Source organism: Heterodontus francisci, chromosome 26, assembly GCF_036365525.1.
Source record: "Heterodontus francisci isolate sHetFra1 chromosome 26, sHetFra1.hap1, whole genome shotgun sequence".
NCBI lineage: Eukaryota > Metazoa > Chordata > Chondrichthyes > Heterodontiformes > Heterodontidae > Heterodontus > Heterodontus francisci.
The window spans coordinates 67,759,178-67,782,155 of record NC_090396.1 but is presented as its reverse complement, the minus strand read 5'-3'; the positions used below and the strand labels follow the sequence as shown (position 1 = coordinate 67,782,155).

The 22,978-nt window shown below is 44.9% G+C and overlaps 1 protein-coding gene and 1 long non-coding RNA gene across 2 annotated transcripts in view; one reads left to right on the top strand and one right to left on the bottom strand.

Annotated features, from left to right (window-relative positions):
- Nucleotides 1–7,098, bottom strand: part of LOC137384439 (uncharacterized) — a 54,484-nt gene extending 47,386 nt beyond the window's left edge. The window contains exon 1 of the long non-coding RNA XR_010977589.1: nt 7,014–7,098. This is a non-coding gene — a long non-coding RNA (uncharacterized lncRNA). The remainder of the gene's footprint in view (nt 1–7,013) is intronic.
- Nucleotides 1–22,978, top strand: part of LOC137384438 (cytoplasmic phosphatidylinositol transfer protein 1-like) — a 399,346-nt gene that overhangs the window by 92,491 nt on the left and 283,877 nt on the right. The gene's annotated exons all lie outside the window — the stretch shown is intronic.

Sequence of the window (22,978 nt, the reverse complement as noted above, 5' to 3'; positions counted from 1 at the left end):
CTGGTTTCCTCCCACAACCAAAGACTTGCAGGTGATAGGTAAATTGGTCATTGTAAATTGCCCCTAGTGTAGGTAGGTGGTAGGGAATATGGGATTACTGTAGGGTTAGTATAAATGGGTGGTTGTTGGTCGGCACAGACTCGGTGGGCCGAAGGGCCTGTTTCAGTGCTGTATCTCTAAATAAAATAAAACACGGGGACACAGTCTCAGGATCAGGGGCCGATCATTTAGGACTGAGATGAGAAATTATTACACTCAAAGGGTTGTGAATCTTTGGAATTCTCTGCCCCAGAGGGTTGTGGATGCTCCATCGTTGAATACATTTAAGGCGGGGATAGACAGATTTTTTGTCTCTCAGGGAATCAAGGTGTATGGTGAGGGGGCAGGAAAGTGGAGTTGAATCCAAAGATTGATTGTGTTGAATGGCGGAGCAGACTTGATGAGCCATATGGTCTGTTCTGCTCCTGTTTCTTCTGTTCTTGTGTACTCCAGATGGGGTCTGACCATGGCTCTATATAACTAAAACAACACTTCCTAAATTTTGTATTTCTACCCTGTTGACTTTGAAGCCTGTATTCTTTTCGCCTTTTTGATTGCTTTTTGTACCTATGCACTAGCTTTTAGTGATTTATGTACATGTACACCTAAATTTGTTACTCCTTTACAGTTCTTAGTTTCTCCCTATTATGAACATAATCCATAATAAAAACAGAAAATGCTGGAAATATTCAGCAGGTCTGGCACCATCTGTGGAGAGATAAATAGAGTTAACGTTTCAGGTCTGTGACCTTTCATCAGAACTGGGAAAAGTTAGAAATATGATAGGTTTTGAGCAAGTGAAAGGGAGAGGGTGGGAAGAAGAGCAAAAGCAAAGGTCTGATAGGGTGGAGAGCGGGAGAGATTAAATGACAGAAGAGTTCAAAGTACAACACCAAAGGGAGGGTAGTGGGACAAATAAAGGAACAAAAGATGTGTCTAGAGGAGGTGGAATGGCAAGATCGTGTCTGAAAGCAAAAAAGAGAACCAAACCAGCAAAGAAAAAGGAAACAAAACAGGACAGAGGTTACTATCTAAAATAGTTGAACTCAGTGTTGTGTTCAGAAGGCTAGAAAGTACCCAGTCGAAAGATGAGGTGCTGTTCCTTGAGCTTGCATTGTATTTTATTAGATCATTGCAGGAGGCCGAGGACAGAAAGTTCAGAGTGGGAACAAGGAGGAGAATTAAAATGACAGACAACTGGAAGCTCAGGGTCACACTTTTGGACTGAATGGAGGTTATCTACAAAGCAGTCACGCAGTCTGTATTTGGTTTGCCCAGTGTAGAGGAGACCACATTGTGAGCAGTGAATACAGTATACTAAATTGAAAGAAGTACAAATAAATCGCAGTTTCATCTGGAAGGAGTGTATGAGGCTTTGGATGATGAGAAGGGAGGGGGTAACAGGGCAGGTGCTAAATCATCTGCACTTGCTTTTGGGGGTAACTGAGGAGTGGACTAGGGTGTTGCGGAAAGAAGGGTCCCTTCGGAATGCTGAAAGGGGAAGATGTGTTTGCTGGTGGCATCACACTGGACGTGGAGGATGATTAGTTGAAAACGGAGACTGGTGGGATGGAGGTGAGGGCGAGGGGAGCCCTGTTGTGCATCTGGGAGGGAGGGGACGGGGTGAGAACAGAAGTGTATTAAATAGAACGGACACCGTCGACCACGGTGGGGAGGAATCCTTGGTTGAGGAAAGAGGAAGAGATATTGGAAGTGTTGGTATGGAAGGTTGCATCATCCGTGCAGGTGTGACAGAGATGGAGAATCTGGGAGAATGCAATAGAGGTCTTAAAGGAAGCTGGGTTTGAGAAAGTGTAGTCAAGGTAGCTGTGGGAGTCAGTGGGCTTTTAGTGAATATTCGTTGATTGTCTCCATTTCTGGGGACAGACTGAGAAGTCAAGGAATGTCTGGGAAGGGTTGGAGATCGAACATGTTAAGGCAAGAGAAGGGTGGAAATTGAAAGCAAAGTTGATGAAATTTTCCATTTCAGGGTGAGAGCAGGAAACAGTACCAATATAGTCATCAAAGTCTCTGAAAAGGAGGTGAGGGAAGGGACTTTCGTAGAACTGGAGCAAAGAATGTTTCATATATTGCACAAAAAGGCAGGCATAGCTAGGAGCCATGTGGGTACTCATAGCAACACCTTTTATAGGATGAAAATGTTCCAGTTTGTTTTTCTTGGATCCAGCAATGTTGAGATTACATTTGTGTTAAACTTGCTGCTAATGGTGTTTTCTAATACAGTGCATAAGTCAGTTCAGGACAAATTTATTTTTTTTAAATTTGAGGCAATTTAGGTGAGTGTTGAGATGTTGAAGAATAATAAAGGTAATCAGGAGCTGAATGTAGATAGTAGAATGTCACAGCAACTGTTGTTGTATTGAGATTTTCAACAGCATATTAAACTGCATAGTGTAAAATATTTAAATTTAAGTTACTTTTGTCAGCGGTGGGGGTGGAGAAGGGGGAAACTCATAACTTTGTTGAAAGAAAAAGAGCAGAATGTGAGATCCATGACTAGGAGCATGTGGCTGAGCCTGATCCAGTTCTTGGATGGATGAGTGTTTACTAAATAGCACTGGAAACTTTCCATTAGTGGTGTGTGTTGCAGTATTGTTAAAGCAGCATGTGAAGTGTGCACCATTACACACAGCTTCACAGAGATAAATTGGTAAGATTGATTCACTGGTAGAATGTACATTTTCCCCAAGATCAGTTAGAGTGAAATTAAATGGAAGGAAAAAGATGTTTAAAGATTCTGATAGCATTTTCTTGTATAATATTTTAGACAATCTTTTAAATCTGATATTGAAAACAATGACTGTAGTAACATTAGCATTTTAAAAAATTCAAATTTCTTTTTCTTTGCTATTCTAGAAGATATTTTAAATGAATAGATGACTGAACAAGTTTATTCAGTGAGATGTTGCGCCATAGAAACTGAATCCAAGATTCGATTCCTGGTCTGTTAGCTGGGTAGAGAGGTGGGGCAAGAAAAGTGCATAAGGCTGCTTCAGTTAGCCTCATAACTGCTAAAGATGGCAAAAGAAAGCAGGGTTCCCATTCCTGATCATCCCCCAGTAATCTTTGCTACACCTCTGTGGATGTTAAGTAAGGATATGATTAGCTTTTAGTTTAGAGGTAGGGAAGAAAAAAATCAGTGAGGAAAATAACATGAAAAGCAAGAGTAACATGAAGCCTGTGCAGTGGTATTTTTAAAACAAAAACATTTTAGGACAAGATTTTATTGGAAAGGGACTATAGCACAAAACTTTTGAATAAAGCAGACTGAATTTTCACCCTCCAATATTGGAAGTCCTTTGCAGCTTCCAAAATGTATATTCTTTTTAACATTCACAAAACTCTATTTTGTAAATTTCAAATACGAGCTTTTTTAAAAATTAAAGCAACATAAAAGAAAATGCTATAAATTGTAGCAATCTTTGAAGAAGTAAAATCAAATTATTTCAGACCTTCAGGTAAAAATATTACTTTTAGGTTCAATGATCAAACACAATATTTTCATTTTATAGTAACCACTTTAATTACCGAAAGCAAAGACAATTTGATAATTGTTGATTTTATGGTGGTGCCATACTTCACTTTTTAAATTCACCATAATGAGAGGTTTTTTTTTTATTCATCATGGGATGTGGGCGTCGCTGGATTGCCAGCATTTATTGCCCATTCCTAATTGCCCTTGAGAAGGTGGTGGTGAGCTGCCTTGAACCGCTGCAGTCCATGTGAGGTAGGTACATCCACAGTGCTGTTAGGAAGGGAGTTCCAGGATTTTGACTCAGCGACAGTGAAGGAACAGCGATATAATTCCAAGTCAGGATGGTGTGTGGCTTGGAGGGGAACTTGCAGGTGGTGGTGTTCCATGCATTTGCTGCCCTTGTCCTTCTAGTTGGTAGAGGTCGCGGGTTTTGAAGGGGCTGTCTAAGGAGCCTTGGTGCGTTGCTGCAGTGCATCTTGTAGAAGGTGGTGAATGGGGTGCCAATCAAGTGGGCTGCTTTGTCCTGGATGGTGTCGAGCTTCTTGAGTGTCATTGGAGCTGCACTCATCCAGGCAAGTGGAGAGTATTCCATCAGACTCCAGACTTGTGCCTTGTCAATGGTGGACAGGTTTTGGGGAGTCAGGAGGTGAGTTACTTGCTGCAGGATTCCTAGCCTCTGACCTGCTCTTGTAGCCATGGTATTTATATGGCTACTCCAGTTCAGTTTCCAGTCAATGGTAGGCCCTAGGATGTTGATAATGGGGGATTCAGCAATCGTAATGCCATTGAATGTCAAGGGGAGATGGTTAGATTCTCTCTTGTTGGAGATGGTCATTGCCTGGCACTTGTCTGTTGCGAATGTTACTTGCCACTTATCAGCCCAAGCCTGGATATTGTTCAGGTCTTGCTGCATTTCTACACGGACTGCTTCAGTATCTGAGGAGTCGCGAATGGTGCTGAACATTGTGCAATCATCAGTGAACATCCCCATTTCTGACCTTATGATTGAAGGAAGGTCATTGATGAAGCAGCTGAAGATGGTTGGGCTTAGGACACTACCCTGAGGAATTCCTGCAGTGATGTCCTGGAGCTGAGATGATTGACCTTCAACAACCACAACCATCTTCCTTTGTGGTTGGTATGACTCCAACCAGCTGAGAGTTTTCCCCCTGATTCCCATCGACTTCAGTTTTGCTAGGGCTCCTTGATGCCATACTTGGTCAAATGCTACCTTGATGTCAAGGGCAGTCACTCTCACCTCACCTCTGGAGTTCATCTCTTTTGTCCATGTTTGAACCAAGGCTGTAATGAGGTCAGGAGCTGAGTGTCCCTGGCAGAACCCAAACTGAGCGTCACTGAGCAGGTTATTGCTAAGCAAGTGCTGCTTGATGGCACGGTTGATGACACCTTCCATCACTTTACTGATGATTGAGAGTAGACTGATGTGGTGGTAATTGGCTGGGTTAGACTTGTCCTGCTTTTTGTTGTCAGGACATACCTGGGCAATTGTGCACATTGCCGAGTAGATGCTAGTGTTGTAGCTGTACTGGAACAGCTTGGCTAGGGACACAGCAAGTTCTGGAGCGCAGGTCTTCAGTACTATTGCCGGAATATTGTCAAGGTCCATAGCCTTTGCAGTATCCAGTGCCATCAGTCGTTTCTTGATATCTCACGGAGTTAATCGAATTGGCTGAAGTCTGACATCTGTGATGCTGGGGACTTCAGGAGGAGGCCGAGATGAATCATCAACTCGGCACTTCTGGCTGAAGATTGTTGCAAATGCTTCAGCCTTATCTTTCGCACTGATGTGCTGGGCTCCCCCATCATTGAGGATGGGGATATTTGTGGAGCCACCTCCTCCAGTTAGTTGTTTAATTGTCCACCACCATTCACGGCTGGATGTGGCAGGACTGCAGAACTTAGATCTGATCCGCTGGTTATGGGATCACTTACCTCTGTCTATCACATGCTGCTTGCGCAGTTTGGCATGCAAGTAATCCTGTGTTGTAGCTTCACCAGGTTGACCTCATTTTGAGGTATGCCTGGTGCTGCTCCTAGCATGCCCTCCTGTACTCCTCATTGAACCAGGGTTGGTCTCCTGGCTTGATGGTAATGGTAGAGCGGGGATATGCTGGGCCATGAGATTACAGATTGTGGATGAGTACAATTCTGCTGCTGTTGATGGCCCACAGCGTCTCATGGATGCCTAATTTTGCATTGCTAGATCTGTTTGAAATCTTTCCCATTTAGCACGGTGGTAGTGCCACATAACTCGATGCAGCGTCTGCATTCATACCACAGATTAATGATGATGCTTGACAATACAAAGTGCTGCACATTCAAACTTAGTTTGAGGACAGTTGGAACTGATTGATAATCCCCTTACAAGAATATAGGCTGGGATGTTACGGGTCACCCTGAAGCGGGTACTGAAGGTGGGGGGACACGGAGAATAGCGACGGGTAGTGGAGTGGAGGGCCCTTCACCCCCCAGTTGTTCAGTGATCTTCCTAGGGGTGGGATAGGCTGACAACGGCCTTCCTGCCCAGAGGCCATTTGAGGCCCCTATGTGGCCTATTAAGGGCCTCTTCCTACCACCGCTGGGATCTTAACAGCGGCGGGGTGGGGGCCTCCGCTGCATGAGGAGGATGCCTTGTAACAGAGGCGCCCTCCCTTAGGTTTGGAGGGGGGGGTTCTCTCTTCCATGGGCAATTAGGACCCCCACCGGGAACAACTTTACCCCCCCCACTTTGCTAGGCCTTCCGGACTGGTCCCGGCGACCCCACCTCGCTTACCTCTGTTCTGGGGTTCTACCCCTGTGCCTTGTTCCAAGACCTCTGCAGTACCGGCAGTGGCCACTGCTCCTGGTGGCGCTGCCAGCCCTCTGATTGTCTGGCAGCTCTGGGGGGCAGGATCCCCGTCCCTTTAAAGTCTTTAAAGAGATGGGGATCCCGCCTCCTAAAACTTTGAGTCAAAAAGACCAGAGGATCGCTCCAGGGCGGCACAAAAAGGCAGGGGCGTTGTTCCCCCGCCTTTTCGGCCCGGCATCGGGAACCCTGCCTCCAGCACAATATCCTGCCTATAATGTGCAATGGTGTAAACTACTGAGTCCCTTCAGTATGTTGGCAGCAGTAGCGAAGAGTTCACCAATAGTTTGTAATTTTCGACATCTGTTAAGGATTAGACTATCAGCTGTAATAAATAATACAAAAGCAAAACTCTACAGGTGTTGGAAACTGAAATAAAAACAGAAAATGCTGGAAATACTCAGCAGGTAGGTTGGTCACTGGCAGAGGCCAGGAATATGGGACACAGACACCGCCACCTGGCCAGCCAACCCCCGCACATGTGCACAAGCAAAAATGGCTACGAGCTTAAGGCCTGTGGCCTGCTGATATAATTAATTAAAACGAGCACGGAGCATTGTAATTGCAATTTTTGCACACTGAATGAGATTTATTGATTTCAAAATATCGGACCTGAGGATGTCTGATATTGGAACAGGGCCAGAAACCTGGACTGTCCGGTACAAAACTGGACGAGAATGGTCACCCAATCAGCAGGTCTGGCAGCATCTGTGGAGAGAGAAACAGAGTTAACACTTCAGGTATGTGATCTTTCATCAGACTATCAGCTAGCAGCTCAAACTAGGAAAACCAGTTGAAGGTTAATAATGGCACAAATGAACGGTTCAATGTTTAGAACTGTTTTAGTCCAACCCCTCCAAAAATGGATCAACAAGCATCAGCAAATAGTCATTCCCAGCACTGGAAAAAGAAGTAAAACACAAACCTGGAAATTATAGGGCAGTTAGCATAATATTTATCTTGGGCAAAAATGCTTGGGATGTTTATGAACAAATGTTTAAAGAACACAGGTATCAAAGGAAGCCGTCAGCCTGATTTCAGCAGTAATGGGTCATGTTTTGCAAACCTGCTGGAATTCTTCGAGGGGCTAAGTATGCTGATGAATGAGGGTAATTCAGTATGTCTCAAAAGGCCTTTCAAGCAGCATTTGAGAAAGTTCTTCATGAAGTAAGGAAACTTAAGATTCATCGAATAGCTGAGAAATTGACAGGATGGATTGTGAATTGGCTTGGCAACAGAAGACTGAGATAAATGAAAAATGCCTTGTTCCGGAAAATGTAATCAGTAGCATTCCACAGGGATCTGTTTTAGAACCCTGATAATATCTGAAGAGTATAAAAACAGAGTCTCCAGTCATATTAAATTTGGTGATGATGCATTGTGTTACATAGTATTTACAGCACATGTGAGAGTAACAGGGTAGTGGTTATGGGGGACTTTAACTTTCCAAATATTGACTGGAAATACTATAGTTCGAGTACTTTAGATGGGTCTGTTTTTGTCCAGTGTGTGCAGGAAGGTTTTCTGACACAGTATGTGGACAGGCCAACCAGGGGCGATGCCACATTGGATTTGGTACTGGGTAATGAACCCGGCCAGGTGTTCGATTTAGATGTAGGTGAGCACTTTGGCGATAGTGATCACAATTCGGTTAGGTTTACCTTAGCGATGGGCAGGGACAGGTATATACCGCAGGGCAAGAATTATAGCTGGGGGAAAGGAAATTATGACGCGATTAGGCAAGATTTAGGATGTGTAGGATGGGGAAGGAAACTGCAGGGGATGGGCACAAACGAAATGTGGAGCTTATTCAAGGAGCAGCTACTGCGTGTCCTTGATAAGTATGTACCTGTCAGGCAGGGAGGAAGTTGTCGAGCGAGGGAGCCGTGGTTTACTCAAGAAGTTGAAGCGCTTGTCAAGAGGAAGAGGGCGGCTTATGTTAGGATGAGACGTGAAGGCTCAGTTAGGGCGCTTGAGAGTTACAAGCTAGCCAGGAAGGATCTAAAGGGAGGGCTAAGAAGAGCAAGGAGAGGACACGAGAAGTCATTGGCGGATAGGATCAAGGAAAACCCTAAGGCTTTCTATAGGTATATCAGGAATAAACGAATGATAAGAGTTAGAACAGGGCCAATCAAGGATAGTAGTGGGAAGTTGTGTGCGGAATCAGAGGAGATAGTGGAAGCGTTAAATGAATATTTTGCGTCAGTATTTACAGTAGAGAAAGAAAATGTTGCCGAGGAGATTACTGAGATACAGCCTACTAGGCTAGATGGGATTGAGATTCACAAGGAGGAGGTGTTAGCAATTTTGGAAAGAGTGAAAATAGATAAGTCCCCTGGGCCAGATGGGATTTATCCTAGGATTCTCTGGGAAGCCAGGGAGGAGATTGCAGAGCCGTTGTTGTTGATCTTTAAGTCGTCATTGTCGACAGGAGTAGTGCCGGAGGACAGGAGGATAGCAAATGTTGTCCCCTTGTTCAAGAAGGGGAGTAGAGACAGCCCTGGTAATTATAGACCTGTGAGCCTTACTTCGGTTGTGGGTAAAATGTTGGAAAAGGTTATAAGAGACAGGATTTATAATCATCTTGAAAAGAATAAGTTCATTTGCGATAGTCAGCACGGTTTTGTGAAAGGTAGGTCGTGCCTCACAAACCTTATTGAGTTTTTCGAGAAGGTGACCAAACAGGTGGATGAGGGTAAAGCAGTGGATGTGGTGTATATGGATTTCAGTAAGGCATTTGATAAGGTTCCCCACGGTAGGCTATTGCAGAAAATACGGAAGTATGGGGTTGAAGGTGATTTAGAGCTTTGGATCAGAAATTGGCTAGCTGAAAGAAGACAGAGGGTGGTGGTTGATGGCAAATGTTCATCCTGGAGTTTAGTTACTAGTGGTGTACCGCAAGGTTCTGTTTTGGGGCCACTGCTGTTTGTCATTTTTATAAACGACCTGGATGAGGGTGTAGAAGGGTGGGTTAGTAAATTTGCGGATGACACGAAGGTCGGTGGAGTTGTGGATAGTGTCGAAGGGTGTTGTAGGGTACAGAGGGACATAGATAGGCTGCAGAGCTGGGCTGAGAGATGGCAAATGGAGTTTAATGCGGAGAAGTGTGAGGTGATTCACTTTGGAAGGAGTAACAGCAATGCAGAGTACTGGGCTAATGGGAAGATTCTTGGTAGTGTAGATGAGCAGAGAGATCTTGGTATCCAGGTACATAAATCCCTGAAAGTTGCTACCCAGGTTAATAGGGCTGTTAAGAAGGCATATGGTGTGTTAGCCTTTATTAGTAGGGGGATCGAGTTTCGGAGCCACGAGGTCATGATGCAGCTGTACAAAACTCTGGTGAGGCCGCACCTGGAGTATTGCGTGCAGTTCTGGTCACCGCATTATAGGAAGGATGTCGAAGCTTTGGAAAGGGTGCAGAGGAGATTTACTAGGATGTTGCCTGGTATGGAAGGAAGGTCTTACGAGGAAAGGCTGAGGGACTTGGGGTTGTTTTCGTTAGAGAGAAGGAGGAGGAGAGGTGACTTAATAGAGACATACAAGATAATCAGAGGGTTAGATAGGGTGGATAGTGAGAGTCTTTTTCCTCGGATGAGGATGGCAAACACGAGGGGACATAGCTTTAAGTTGAGGGGTGAAAGATATAGGACAGATGTCAGAGGTAGTTTCTTTACGCAGAGAGTAGTAGGGGCGTGGAACGCCCTGCCTGCAACAGTAGTAGACTCGCCAACTTTAAGGGCATTTAAGTGGTCATTGGATAGACAATTGGATGTAAATGGAATAGTGTAGGTCAGATGATCGGCGCAACATCGAGGGCCGAAGGGCCTGTACTGCGCTGTAATATTCTAATTCTGATTCTAATGCCATTCAGCCTAACAGGTCTTTGCCAGTGTTTATGCTCCACACGAGCCTCCTCCCACCTGACTTTATCTAACTCCATCAACATATCCTTCTTTCCTTACTCCCTCGTGTGTATCTTGCTTGCCCTTAAATGCATCTATGCTGTTCACCTCAGCTACTACCTTGGTAGCAAGTTCAACAGTCCAACCATATTCTGGGTAAAGAAGTTTCTAATGAATTTCCTATTGGATTTATTATTGATTATCTTATAATTATTGATATCATTATGGCCCCTAGATCTGGTCTCATCGGAATTTGGAAATATCTTCTCTACGTCTACCCTACTAAACCTTTTCAAAATTTGAAAACCTCAATCAGGTCACCCTTCAGTCTTCTCTTTTCTAGTGAAGAGAGCCCCAACCTGTTCAGTCTTTCCCGGCAGTTTTAAATCTCAGTTCTGGTGATATAAAGGACACAAAGCTTCATGAGCATTTAATAAGATGAAGGGAGACTGATTATCTTAAGAGAGATTTTGACCAATTAGTTGATGGGCTTAGATTTTTTTTGATTCTTCCATGGGATATGGGTGTCTCTGGAAAGGCTAGCATTTGTTGCCCATCCCTAACTGCCCTTGAGAAGGTGGTGGTGAGCTGCTGCCTTGAACCTCTGGAGTCCATGTGGTGTAAGCACACCCACACTGCTGTTAGGGAGTTCCAGGATTTTGACCCAGTGAAAGAATGCCAATATAGTTCCAAGTCAGGATGGCATGTGGCTTGGAGGGGAACTTGCAGATGGTGATGCTATCATGCGTCTGTTGCCTTTGCCGTTCTAGGTGGGTAGAGGTTGCAGGTTAGAAGATGCTGTCAAAGGATGCTTGGTGAGTTGCTGCAGTTCATCTTGTAGATGGTACGTACTGCTTCCACTGTGCGCCACTGGTGGAGGGAGTGAATATTTCAGGTGATGTATGGGATGCTGATCAAGCAAGTGACTTTGTCCTGGATGGTGTCAAGCTTTTTGAGTGTTGTTGGAGCTGCAGTCATCCAGGCAAGTGGAGAGTATTCCCTCACATTCTTGACTTGTGCCTGGTAGATTGTGGACAGGCTTTGGGGAGTCAGGAGGTGAGTTACTCTCCACAGAACTCCCGGTCTCTGACCTGCTGCTCTTATAGCCAGACTATTTATATGGCACAGTTTCTCCATCTCCGTTGCATCAGTTCTGATGATGCAACCTTACACAGCAGCTCTTCTGATATGTCTTCCTTTTTCCTCAACCAAGGATTCACACCCACTGTGGTTGACAGGGCATTCGATTGTGTCCGACCCATTTCCTGCACTTCAGCTCTCACCCTTTCCCCTCCCTCCCAGAACTGCAATAGGGTTCCCCTTGTCCTCACTTTCAACCCCACCAGTCTCCACATCCAAAGGATCATCCTCAACCATTTCCACCACCTTTAGCATGATGCTACCACCAGACACATCTTCCTGTCCTTTCCCCTGTCAGCATTCCAAAGGGACTGTTCCCTCCACAACACCCTGGTCCACTCCTCCATCACCCCCAACAACTCGTCCCCTTCCCACGGCACCTTCCCATGCAATCGCAGGAGGTGTAATACCTGTCCTTTTATCCCCTCTCCTCACCATCCAAGGCCCCAAACACTCCTTCCAGGTGAAGCAATGATTTACTTGTACTTCTTTCAATTTAGTATACTATATTTGCTGCTCACAATGCAGTCTGCTCTGTCTACATTGTCGAGACCAGACGCAGATTGGGTGACCGCTTTGCGGGACACCTTCGCTCAGTCCACAAACTTGACCCAGAGCTTCCTGTTGCTTGCCATTTTAATTCACCACCTTGCCCTCAAGCCCAGATTTCTGTCCTCGGCCTGCTATAGTGTTCCAGTGAAGCTCAGTGCAAGCTTGAGGAACCACATCTCATCTTCCGATGTAGGCACTTTGTAGCCTTCTGGACTCAACATTAAGTCTAACAATTCTGTTCTGAAAAAGGGTCACTGACCTGAAACGTTAACTCTGCTTCTCTCTCTACAGACGATGCCAGAACTGCTGAGTATTTCCAGCATTTTATTTCAGATTTCCAGCATCCACAGTATTTTGCTTTTAATTAAGTTTAACAATTTCAGACCACGACCCCATTTTGATTGTGTTCTATTTTACCATGTGCCAGTCTTAAATTTGTTTTTCATGTTTTTGCTTTCAGACAGAGCTGTCCATTATTCTGCCATTAACACTCTCTCGCGTCAAATGCTTTGTCTTTTACTACAACTATTACCAATCTCTTTGCCTTTTGTTCCATGACATCTTTGTCATTTAATCTTTCCTGCCCTCTGCCCTTTCACACACCTTCCCTTTTGTTCTTCTTTCCCTCCCTTTCATTTGCTCAAAACCTATTTCATTTCTAACATTTGCTCGTTCTGATGAAAGGTCATCGACCAGAAATGTTCACTCAGTTTCTCTCTCCACAGATGCTGCCAGACCTGCTACATATTTCCAGCACTTTCTGTTTTCATTTATATGGCTGGTCCAGTTAAGTTTCTGGTCAATGGTAATAGAAATATGGTACATGGGGCACAATATGGATAAACAGAGACCCGCAAAACATTTGTGGCCAAATTTGTATCTTTATTGCAACAGTACTTCTTTAAGTACAGGATTTCTAGTTATTCCTTCACCAAAGACCTTAACAGAATCAAAACGTCTCATTCAGGAAAAAGCTACATAAAGCTGTCCATGTAAAAACAGGCCTAGGAAGAAAAATTCAGATTTTTTCAAGAGTCTGGCCTTGTGACTTGTTTATAGTCATAGAATATGAAAGTCTAATTGGGGAGTTGAAATGGCAGGTTTACATCTGATGGGCTCAATATTATTCGAGGAATAAACACTCTATTCCCTTGAAATCTGCCTGTTATAATTTCAGCATCTACCATTGAAGAAAACAGTTACCAATCTTGTTCCATGACAAAGTCCTTGTTTAGGATTCAAGTGTCGTAGCAATATTATAACTGCTCCTTCTTTGAGTCTAAGTTTGTGTGGTGGCATGCCCACTGGAGTTCGACTGTGTAGAAACTCTGGAGGGTATAGACTGCATCATCTTAGTCTGTAGAATCAACGCTGATGCATTCTTTAATTTAGCTGACAGCTTTTCTAAAACTTTTTCTTTCAAATCTAGTGAATCTTCATTTTTAGCACAAAGAATAGCTTTCGAATAATGTTGTTTCAAATAATTGTCCCTGCCATTTTGCCACACTTAACCAATTCTGTCATCTCAGCCATTCCCTCCCCATGCCATTCCTGTCATTCCATTCCCCATCCCATTGTTCCCATCACTCTCATACCATCCCCATCCCTCCCATCAATCTCAATCCATCCCTCACAGAAACAACCTCTCCAGCCAGGGTAACTTTGTTGTTGGGCTCTCCTTACTTTCCACAGTTTTTTTTCCCCACCAAAAGGCCCCTTCACACCCCGCCACCACCAACTGTTGGCCATGTGCCTCTGCGTGCGCCAGGCACTGCCCACCAAACAGATCCACCCAACAGATGGGCCCCTTAAACTGACCAATCAAAGCAAGTCTGGTCAGACAAAAACTGTGCATCATTATAGATGTGATACTACAAATAGGAGGTGGTGATAGTAAATGTATAAAACATGTAAGGAACCCATTGTCAGAGGTCCAAAAAAGAACAAGGCCACTACTGAAGCATAGCATGGAGTGAAGCATGATACAGGTCTTGAAGATAATGAAAGCTGTGGACGAGATGGAAGTCAACAAGCTATTTCCTTTGGACAATCGGCAAAGGACGACAGAATACAAGTACAAAATTCACAAACCCTGAGCAGTGTTAAAGATCAGAAATAATTTGTTCTTCCCTATAGGATAGTGACCAGATGGAAAGAATTCCCAGAAGAGGTAGTTAATTTGAGATTAGCTGACACCTTTGAAAATCAGCTGGATTGATATCTGTTGAAAAGCAGAATTGATGTTTAGAGAGATATTTAACATTAGTGTTTTTTTCAGGATTGGCAGAGGAAGGAAACTGATGCCCCTTTGATGTAGGGAATGAACAGGTGGCGTGGGAGCGAATTTCATGATGGAATAATCATACATGGGTTCTGGATGGAGTGGGCTTGATGAGCTGAGTGGCCTTTTCTGATTAGTTTCTTAAGTTCTTGTGTAAAAAGTGAGGGGGAAAAATATTTTTCCCTAGGTTATCAAAAAGTAAACATTTTATCTGAAGTCCAACCTGGAGTTAGGTAGACAAACAAGACTATCTATAAGTCTCATCACAGCAGGGACAAAAGTGAATATCATACCAATTTTTTGTCATAACATTAGTATAGTAGCTGTTGGCAGCTATATCACTGTGGAGCAGACTGAAGAGGAGAAGGAAGGGCTGACTTGGGAGGAGAGAGGGCATAGGAGACAAAATATTTAACTTGGGTGCTACCCTACTGTAACAGTCAACGACTGAGGTGGACGGCAGAGTCGTAGTTCAGTGGCGCAGTGGTTAGCACCGCAGCCTCACAGCTCCAGGGACCCGGGTTCGATTCCGGGTACTGCCTGTGTGGAGTTTGCAAGTTCTCCCTGTGTCTGCGTGGGTTTTCTCCGGGTGCTCCGGTTTCCTCCCACGAGCCAAAAGACTTGCAGGTTGATAGGTAAATTGGCCATTATAAATTGTCACTAGTATAGGTAGGTGGTAGGGAAATATAGGGACAGGTGGGGATGTTTGGTAGGAATATGGGATTAGTGTAGGATTAGTATAAATGGGTGGTTGATGTTCGGCACAGACTCGGTGGGCCGAAGGGCCTGTTTCAGTGCTGTATCTCTAATCTAATCAAGAGTAAGCTCAGCATCACCAGAGAGGGTGTGACTGAGTAGTGATACCAGAGCCATGAACTCTTACAGGGTTAGTCAATTATTTCTTAGGTGCTATCAGTGGATAGGAAAGTTTACCATTGCATTCAACATTTATGCCACATGGACTATTTAGACACCTACAGGAGACATCACAGGAGTCAACCATTTTTCTGATTTGGCTTTTTGACATCTAAAAAAAAAATGGCAAAAAATTATAAGTGAAATTATTTTATTTAATGGATGCGTGTTATACTTAAGGGCATGTGGAATTTGAAAACAAGTGATGCAAGCCTTCTGCTTTTTCTGTTTTTCTCCCCTGGTGATTTGTGCCTCGAGGGCCTAGGTGCTAGTTGGTAGAGATGAAGATTACACCAAAGTCCCGTCTACCCTCAAGTGGACTTAAACATTTCAATGGCACTATTTCAAAGAAGAACAAGGGAGTTATTCCCCATGATCTAGCCAATATTTATCCCTCAATCAACATCACAAAGAACAGATTATCTGGTCATTAACGCATTGCTGTTTGTGGGAGCTTACTGTGTGCAAATTGGCTGCCACGTTGTCTACATTACAACAGTGACTACACTTCAAAAGTACTTCATTGGCTGTAAAGCGCTTTGAGATGTCCATGAGTGGTCATGAAAGGCACTATATAAATACAAGTCTTTTTTAACCAGTTGAATGCAACTAACTATCAATGTATAGTTAAATACTTGTTTGTACAGAGCTATTTCTCAATGAGAATCATGAAGTTCAGCTCCGGTTGTTTCCATTCTTGCCAATATCTTTTGATCTTGGTGAAGTGATACAGGAATAAGTTTTGTACTGTGAGCTGCATTCCTGTAACTCCAGCAGCAGAAATTTTGCACACCCAATCAGAAAAAGACCTGTGCTCATATCCAAGCTGGATTGTTGTTTTGTGGTTGGCTAATACACCGCACCAAACAGCACGAAAAAAGGAAGGAAGGTACCAGCCCTTCGCTTTGCAAGCTGGAATGTCAGAACTATGTGTCCTGGCCTGTCGGAAGACCTTACACAAATCAACGATTCTCGGAAGACCGCCATCATTAACAACGAGCTCAGTAGACTCAATGTAGACATTGCAGCACTCCAGGAGACTCGCCTCCCCGCAAGTGGATCTCTAGCAGAGCAAGACTACACCTTCTTCTGGCAGGGCAGGGATCCTGAAGAACCAAGACAGCATGGAGTGGGCTTCACCATCAGAAACTCCTTGCTCAGCATGATAGAGCCTCCCTCAAATGGCTCGGAACGCATACTGTCCATCCGACTGCTCACCACCTCTGGTCCAGTACACCTACTCAGCATCTATGCTCCAACACTCTGCTCCCCACCTGAAGCTAAAGACCAGTTCTATGAACAACTCCATAACATCATTAGCAGCATCCCCAACACCGAACACCTATTCCTGCTGGGGGACTTGAATGCCAGGGTTGGGGCCGACCATGACTCATGGCCCTCCTGCCTTGGGTGCTGTGGCGTTGGAAGGATGAATGAGAACGGGCAGAGACTGCTTGAGTTGTGTACCTGTCATAACCTCTGCATCACCAACTCGTTCTTTCACACTAAACCCTGTCACCAGGTTTCATGGAGGCACCCAAGATCACGTCGTTGGCACCAGCTAGACCTCATTGTCACAAGGCGAGCCGCCTTAAACAGTGTTCAAATCACACGCAGCTTCCACAGTGCGGACTGCGACACCGACCACTCCCTGGTGTGCAGCAAGGTTAGACTCAGACCAAAGAAGTTGCATCATTCCAAGCAGAAGGGCCACCCGCGCATCAACACGAGCAGAATTTCTCACCCACAGCTGTTACAAAAATTTCTAAATTCACTTGTAACAGCCCTTCAAAACACTCCCACAGGGGATGCTGAGACCAAGTGGGCCCACATCAGAGACACCATCTATGAGTCAGCTTTGACCACCCACAGCAAAAGTGCGAAGAGAAATGCAGACTGGTTTCAATCTCATAATGAAGAGCTGGAACCTGTCATAGCCGCTAAGCGCATTGCACTGTTGAACTACAAGAAAGCCCCCAGTGATTTAACATCTGTAGCACTTAAAGCAGCCAGAAGCACTGCACAAAGAACAGCCAGGCGCTGCGCAAACGATTACTGGCAACACCTATGCAGTCATATTCAGCTGGCCTCAGACACCGGAAACATCAGAGGAATGTATGATGACATTAAGAGAGCTCTTGGGCCAACCATCAAGAAGATCGCCCCCCTCAAATCTAAATCAGGGGACATAATCACTGACCAACGCAAACAAATGGACCGCTGGGTTGAACACTACCTAGAACTGTACTCCAGGGAGAATGTTGTCACTGAGACTGCCCTCAATGCAGCCCAGCAGGTTTGCGGCTGCCTGCAATGAATTTGGCCTAACCATCAGCCTCAAGAAAACAAACATCATGGGGCAGGACGTCAGAAATGCTCCATCCATCAATATTGGCGACCACGCTCTGGAAGTGGTTCAAGAGTTCACCTCCCTAGGCTCAACTATCACCAGTAACCTGTCTCTAGATGCAGAAATCAACAAGCGCATGGGAAAGTCTTCCACTGCTATGTCCAGACTGGCCAAGAGAGTGTGGGAAAATGGCGCACTGACACGGAACACAAAAGTCCGAGTGTATCAGGCCTGTGTCCTCAGTACCTTGCTCTATGGCAGCGAGGCCTGGACAATGTTTGTCAGCCAAGAGCGACGTCTTAATTCATTCCATCTTCGCTGCCTCAGGAGAATACTTGGCATCAGGTGGCAGGACCGTATCTCCAACACAGAAGTCCTCGAGGCGGCCAACATCCCCAGCTTATACACACTACTGAGTCAGCGGCGCTTGAGATGGCTTGGCCATGTGAGCTGCATGGAAGATGGCAGGATCCCCAAAGACACATTGTACAGCGAGCTCGCCACTAGTATCAGACCCACCGGCCGTCCATGTCTCCGCTTTAAAGACGTCTGCAAACGCGACATGAAATCCTGTGACATTGATCACAAGTCGTGGGAGTCAGTTGCCAGCGTTCGCCAGAGCTGACGGGCAGCCATAAAGACGGGGCTAAAGTGTGGCGAGTTGAAGAGACTTAGTAGTTGGCAGGAAAAAAGACAGAAGCGCAAGGGGAGAGCCAACTGTGTAACAGCCCCGACAAACAAATTTCTCTGCAGCACCTGTGGAAGAGCCTGTCACTCTAGAATTGGCCTTTATAGCCACTCCAGGCGCTGCTTCACAAACCACTGACCACCTCCAGGCGCTTATCCATTGTCTCTCGAGATAAGGAGGCCAAAGAAGAATGTCTTATGAATGTTTGTTGATCAGCCAGGCCACAAAGTGGAGTGTTTTGTGTTAGTGGAATGCTCTACCATAGGAAGAGCAAAAAAATCTTTCAATAATGTTGCTCACTTTTTAAAGTTATGCTGTCTATTGACAGTTGCAAGTGATACTGACAAATGTTGAAACAGCCCCGAGTCCTAGGTCATACTGCTATAAGACGGTAAGAAAGGAAGGGATTAAAAGAAATATGATGTAGCAGAAAATGAATTGGCTTTTAAAGTCCATTTCTTAACTAGATTATAAATTATCTGAATATGAAGACACAGAGAATGCAAACAGTACAATGTACCAATGTTTGGAAAGTCATACTAATCTACTCAATGCACTGGTGAGTGGTGCAACTCCATCTGACATTTAATCCGATTAAACACAGCTCTGCATCAAGAATGAACAGTCCTCATGAATGGTAACTCCCTACAACTGTACTAATGATTTATAGTAACTGCCACAACTGATTATGTACAGACAAACTCAATTTGGAATAATTTCTCAAAATGAACAAATATGCATCATGAAAAATGCCAAGAAGACTACATCTATTTGATTTAAAAAAAAAACATTGTCATTACTGTGTGGCTGAAAAATTCAGACGCAAAGATCTGGAGCTATTGGGAGGAATCAATGCCAGAACCATGTTTGCTTTGCAGTATGGAATGTCTGCTGGAACATGGGGTTTGTGTTAACTTGTGAATGCAATGGGCACTCTTCAAGGTAATCATTATGTAGGGGGAGGCATGGTGGGAGAAAGTGGATTTGTGTTTGTAATACAGCCAAAGTACCAAGGATTTTTCCACAGGGAGGGAAGGAGAAGTAGAGGACTGATGACCCCTGGCCACAGTTTTACAACTGCTCAGTCAGTCTCTGTCATTACAAATGTCAAGGACAAGAACAGACTATTTAGACCGTTGAAACTCATCTTCTGGTACCCTAATTCTTGCAGCTAGTATCTGACTGCAATTTAAACACCTCTACTGTCTGTATTTTGACTAGCTTGGCTGGCAAATAATTGTAAGCAATAGCCTTTGAGTGAACTTCTGTTCTAAATTTTTTCCTTGCATAGTTGAATTTTGTTCTCAGTTCCTACCAGCCTTATGTCCTTTGAAATCATCAACCAAAAAGGACAGGCAGACCAAGGGATACTGGGATACGTCATGTCAATTATTATCTATTTCTAGTCTGAGGCTTTCAGAAGAGTAAACCAGACAAACCTGGTGCCCAGACATATGACATATGATGCTTCTAGCTATTGTTGCTCTATTTTCAAAAGAGTGGGTGGAAATGTCCTTTGAGTGGTTAGCTCAAAGCGGTGACCGATGCCCAGCCAGCAGAGGACACCTATCAACGCTGTCCCAGACTTCAGGGTGAACTGCAGGCTGGCATGCCAGCAAGGGCGATGCTGATTCAGCAGCGATTTACCTGATCACCCCCATGTCCTTGAGACTGATAACCTCTAAATTTATCTTCCAACGTAGAGAGCTTTCGTACCACTATGACCCTTAACTGTGAGGTCCTGTTGCCAGCCATGAGCGTGCAGATTGAGGGTTCCTCCACCAACATTGTCCAACATCATAAGGCATGGGCACATAACATTCCCAGGGCCCCACATCCCTGCCACCTGCTCTGCAATGCAGCGTCCCCCTTCTGAGATGGAAACACTGGTTTCTGTCCTGTAATGTGGAAACCCAATTGCTCAGGCAGTACATTGTCATATATATTAGAAATGATATAAGTACTTGATGTTTTTTAAGAAAAAACATTTGTGGGAGTGCAGCAATATTTTTTAAGCAATGTTCATTTTAAAAAAAGCTGTGATATACCCCACAGTACATACAGGTTATAAAATGTACCCAACTCACAAAAATACTCAACAGGCAATCATCATCTGTGGAAAGAGGAAGGTAGGGTTAACGTTTCGAGTTTTATCACCCTTGTATCAGACACTAGCAAAATGTGATTAAAACAGATACACAAAGCCACTTCAACTACGACTCAGTTATGTAATTACTTACACTTGCATTTTATTTCATTAAATTAACTATTGCGTGGAACTAAATGATAATTATCCTATACGTCACTCCTCCAAAATTTTGACATTTGACACGTTTGATGCTGTGTTGTAAGGCCATTGGTGCCTCCTCCAGAACAGAATATCAGATATTATCCTTGGAATGTAAACCATGGGCAGCGACTCCCCACACTTTACTGAAACCAGGGGTGGAATCTGCTGCACTTAGTCCCTGCTGGAACAGTGGGGCCATTTACGGGTCAGGAACCCGATTTAGTAATTGGCGGGTTTAGCTGAGGCTGTTGCCCAGAGCCATGGCGTTCGTATCCCGCCTCTGGGTTCTCCAACCAATCAGCGTGGACAGGCAGAATGACGCGCTGGATCTCTCAAAGGAAGGATTTCTAATTAAAGGGACCACAATATGGGTTAGAAAGGCTCACCAGCACTTGGATTTTTGAGGCTGCAGCAACCACATGAATGGAGAAGAGACCTGGGAAGGCTGCTCCCTGGGTCCCTCACTTTTACCTGGAGGTCTTACTGTGAGATCTGAGGGGCTGCAGTGAGGTGAGTTCTCCCAATGATGAGTATCCAACCAAGCAGGCACGGATGAAAGTGGCCAAGGAAGTGAGCAGCAGAAGTGCAGTCCCTCCAGCCTGGAGACAGTGCACCGAAGATCCAGGACCTCAGGAGGGCATGACTGGTGAATAGCATAACGTTTTCAGGTGCCATACCCAACTCTCTGACTTTCACAGCATTCTCCTACATAGTTTTCCTCAGGACAACACACCATGTAGCTTATATCTGTCCAGGCATCTCAGTCCTACCTAAGCAATCAACACTCATATTCACTGTCATCCTATTGCCCTTTCGCAGACAAGCTTCATAGTCGCGCTCTACAAATGCTGTCCTTCCCTCCTCTCCACATAAGCCATTATGAATGCTCACACCTCTCTGCTTTGCCTCCTTGTAGGAGGAGAGCACACAACTTGGTGAGAGGCTGAGACTTTTCAGGGGGGTAGGGGGTGACTCTGCACTGACGGGCATCTTATCGACCACTGGAAATGCACTCCCACCTGCTCCACTGGGAAGAAGGTCTTGTTCCAGAAGGCTGACCCCAACAAGGTCAGCAGCCTTACCTTGAGAGCCTGAGCCTCTGCCTGTAGACCATGTGTTGGGGGTCTCGCTGCCTTCCAGCTGGATCTCTGTTCCATTCCCTCTGCCCTGTGGAGGGGCATGCAGCTGCAGAGAAAGCATCTGGTGCTGCTGGTGTTGCTCCTGCTGGTGCTGATGGCGGTGGTGTTGCTTCTGCTCTTATCCCTCATCAGAGGTGAAAGGTGTAGCTACATAAGTTGCTGCCATGCTGTGGTGAAGGAAGGTACTGTTTAAGGTGGAGTGAATTGCTAGACAGGTGCCTTCCAAGAAGTTGGCAATCACCTGTCAAGCAGTGATAGCACTCTCTGAAGAGAAGTGTTTTGAACAGCAGCCTCTCAACTGACCATGGTTTCACTGATGAAAGCCTTCCCAGCTTGTCAGTTTCACTGGAGAAGCTCTTCTCACTGCTTTCTTGCCTCGGTGACCCTGGCAAGTTGCTGACAGGTTAGGAAATAGGTCCCCTGGCTGGGAAATAAAGAATTTAAGATTAAAACATTTCTTCCTTGACTTCTTATCTCCTTAATTATTTAAACAACAGGTCGAAGGGGGTTTCCCGCTCACTTTCAATCCCGCCCCGCAGAATCCTGGAAGTGGGAGTGAAGATGTTGGGATCCCGACCCAATGACAATTTCAGGGGATTTAATTCACTGCATGCATGCAAACCCACCTCCCCTCAGGGCGGCGCAGTGGTTAGCACCGCAGCCTCACAGCTCCAGCGACCCGGGTTCAATTCTGGGTACTGCCTGTGTGGAGTTTGCAAGTTCTCCCTGTGTCTGCGTGGGTTTCCTCCGGGTGCTCCGGTTTCCTCCCACATGCCAAAGACTTGCAGGTTGATAGGTTAATTGGCCATTATAAATTGCCCCTAGTATAGGTAAGTGGTAGGGAAATATAGGGACAGGTGGGGATGTGGTAGGGATATGGGATTAGTGCAGGATTAGTATAAATGGGTGGTTGATGGTCGGCGTAGACTCGGTGGGCCGAAGGGCCTGTTTCAGTGCTGTATCTCTAAACTAAACTAAACTTACCTGGGAAAATTCCCCCTACCACCAGCTGTCTTGATGGGACATTTGTAAACCCACCTAGTAGTTAGAAGAACCCGTAGTTTGAGGTATTTCTAATGTTACTTAGGAGCAGAGATGTGGAAAAATATGAAAGCTGCAAAGAACTACAGCCATGACTCAATACTGAGAATTGGGATACTGGTGGGAAGGGGGTAGTATTTAATGAAAGACTAAAAAAGCTTGTGCTTTGATCCCTGGGGTCTTGGGCTTGAAATCTAGCCCAAAAACAGGAACCAGTGATTGTGTTCAGGTTACTTTTAAAACAAAACAATCTGCTGATTGTTGTCACTAAACCCAGTG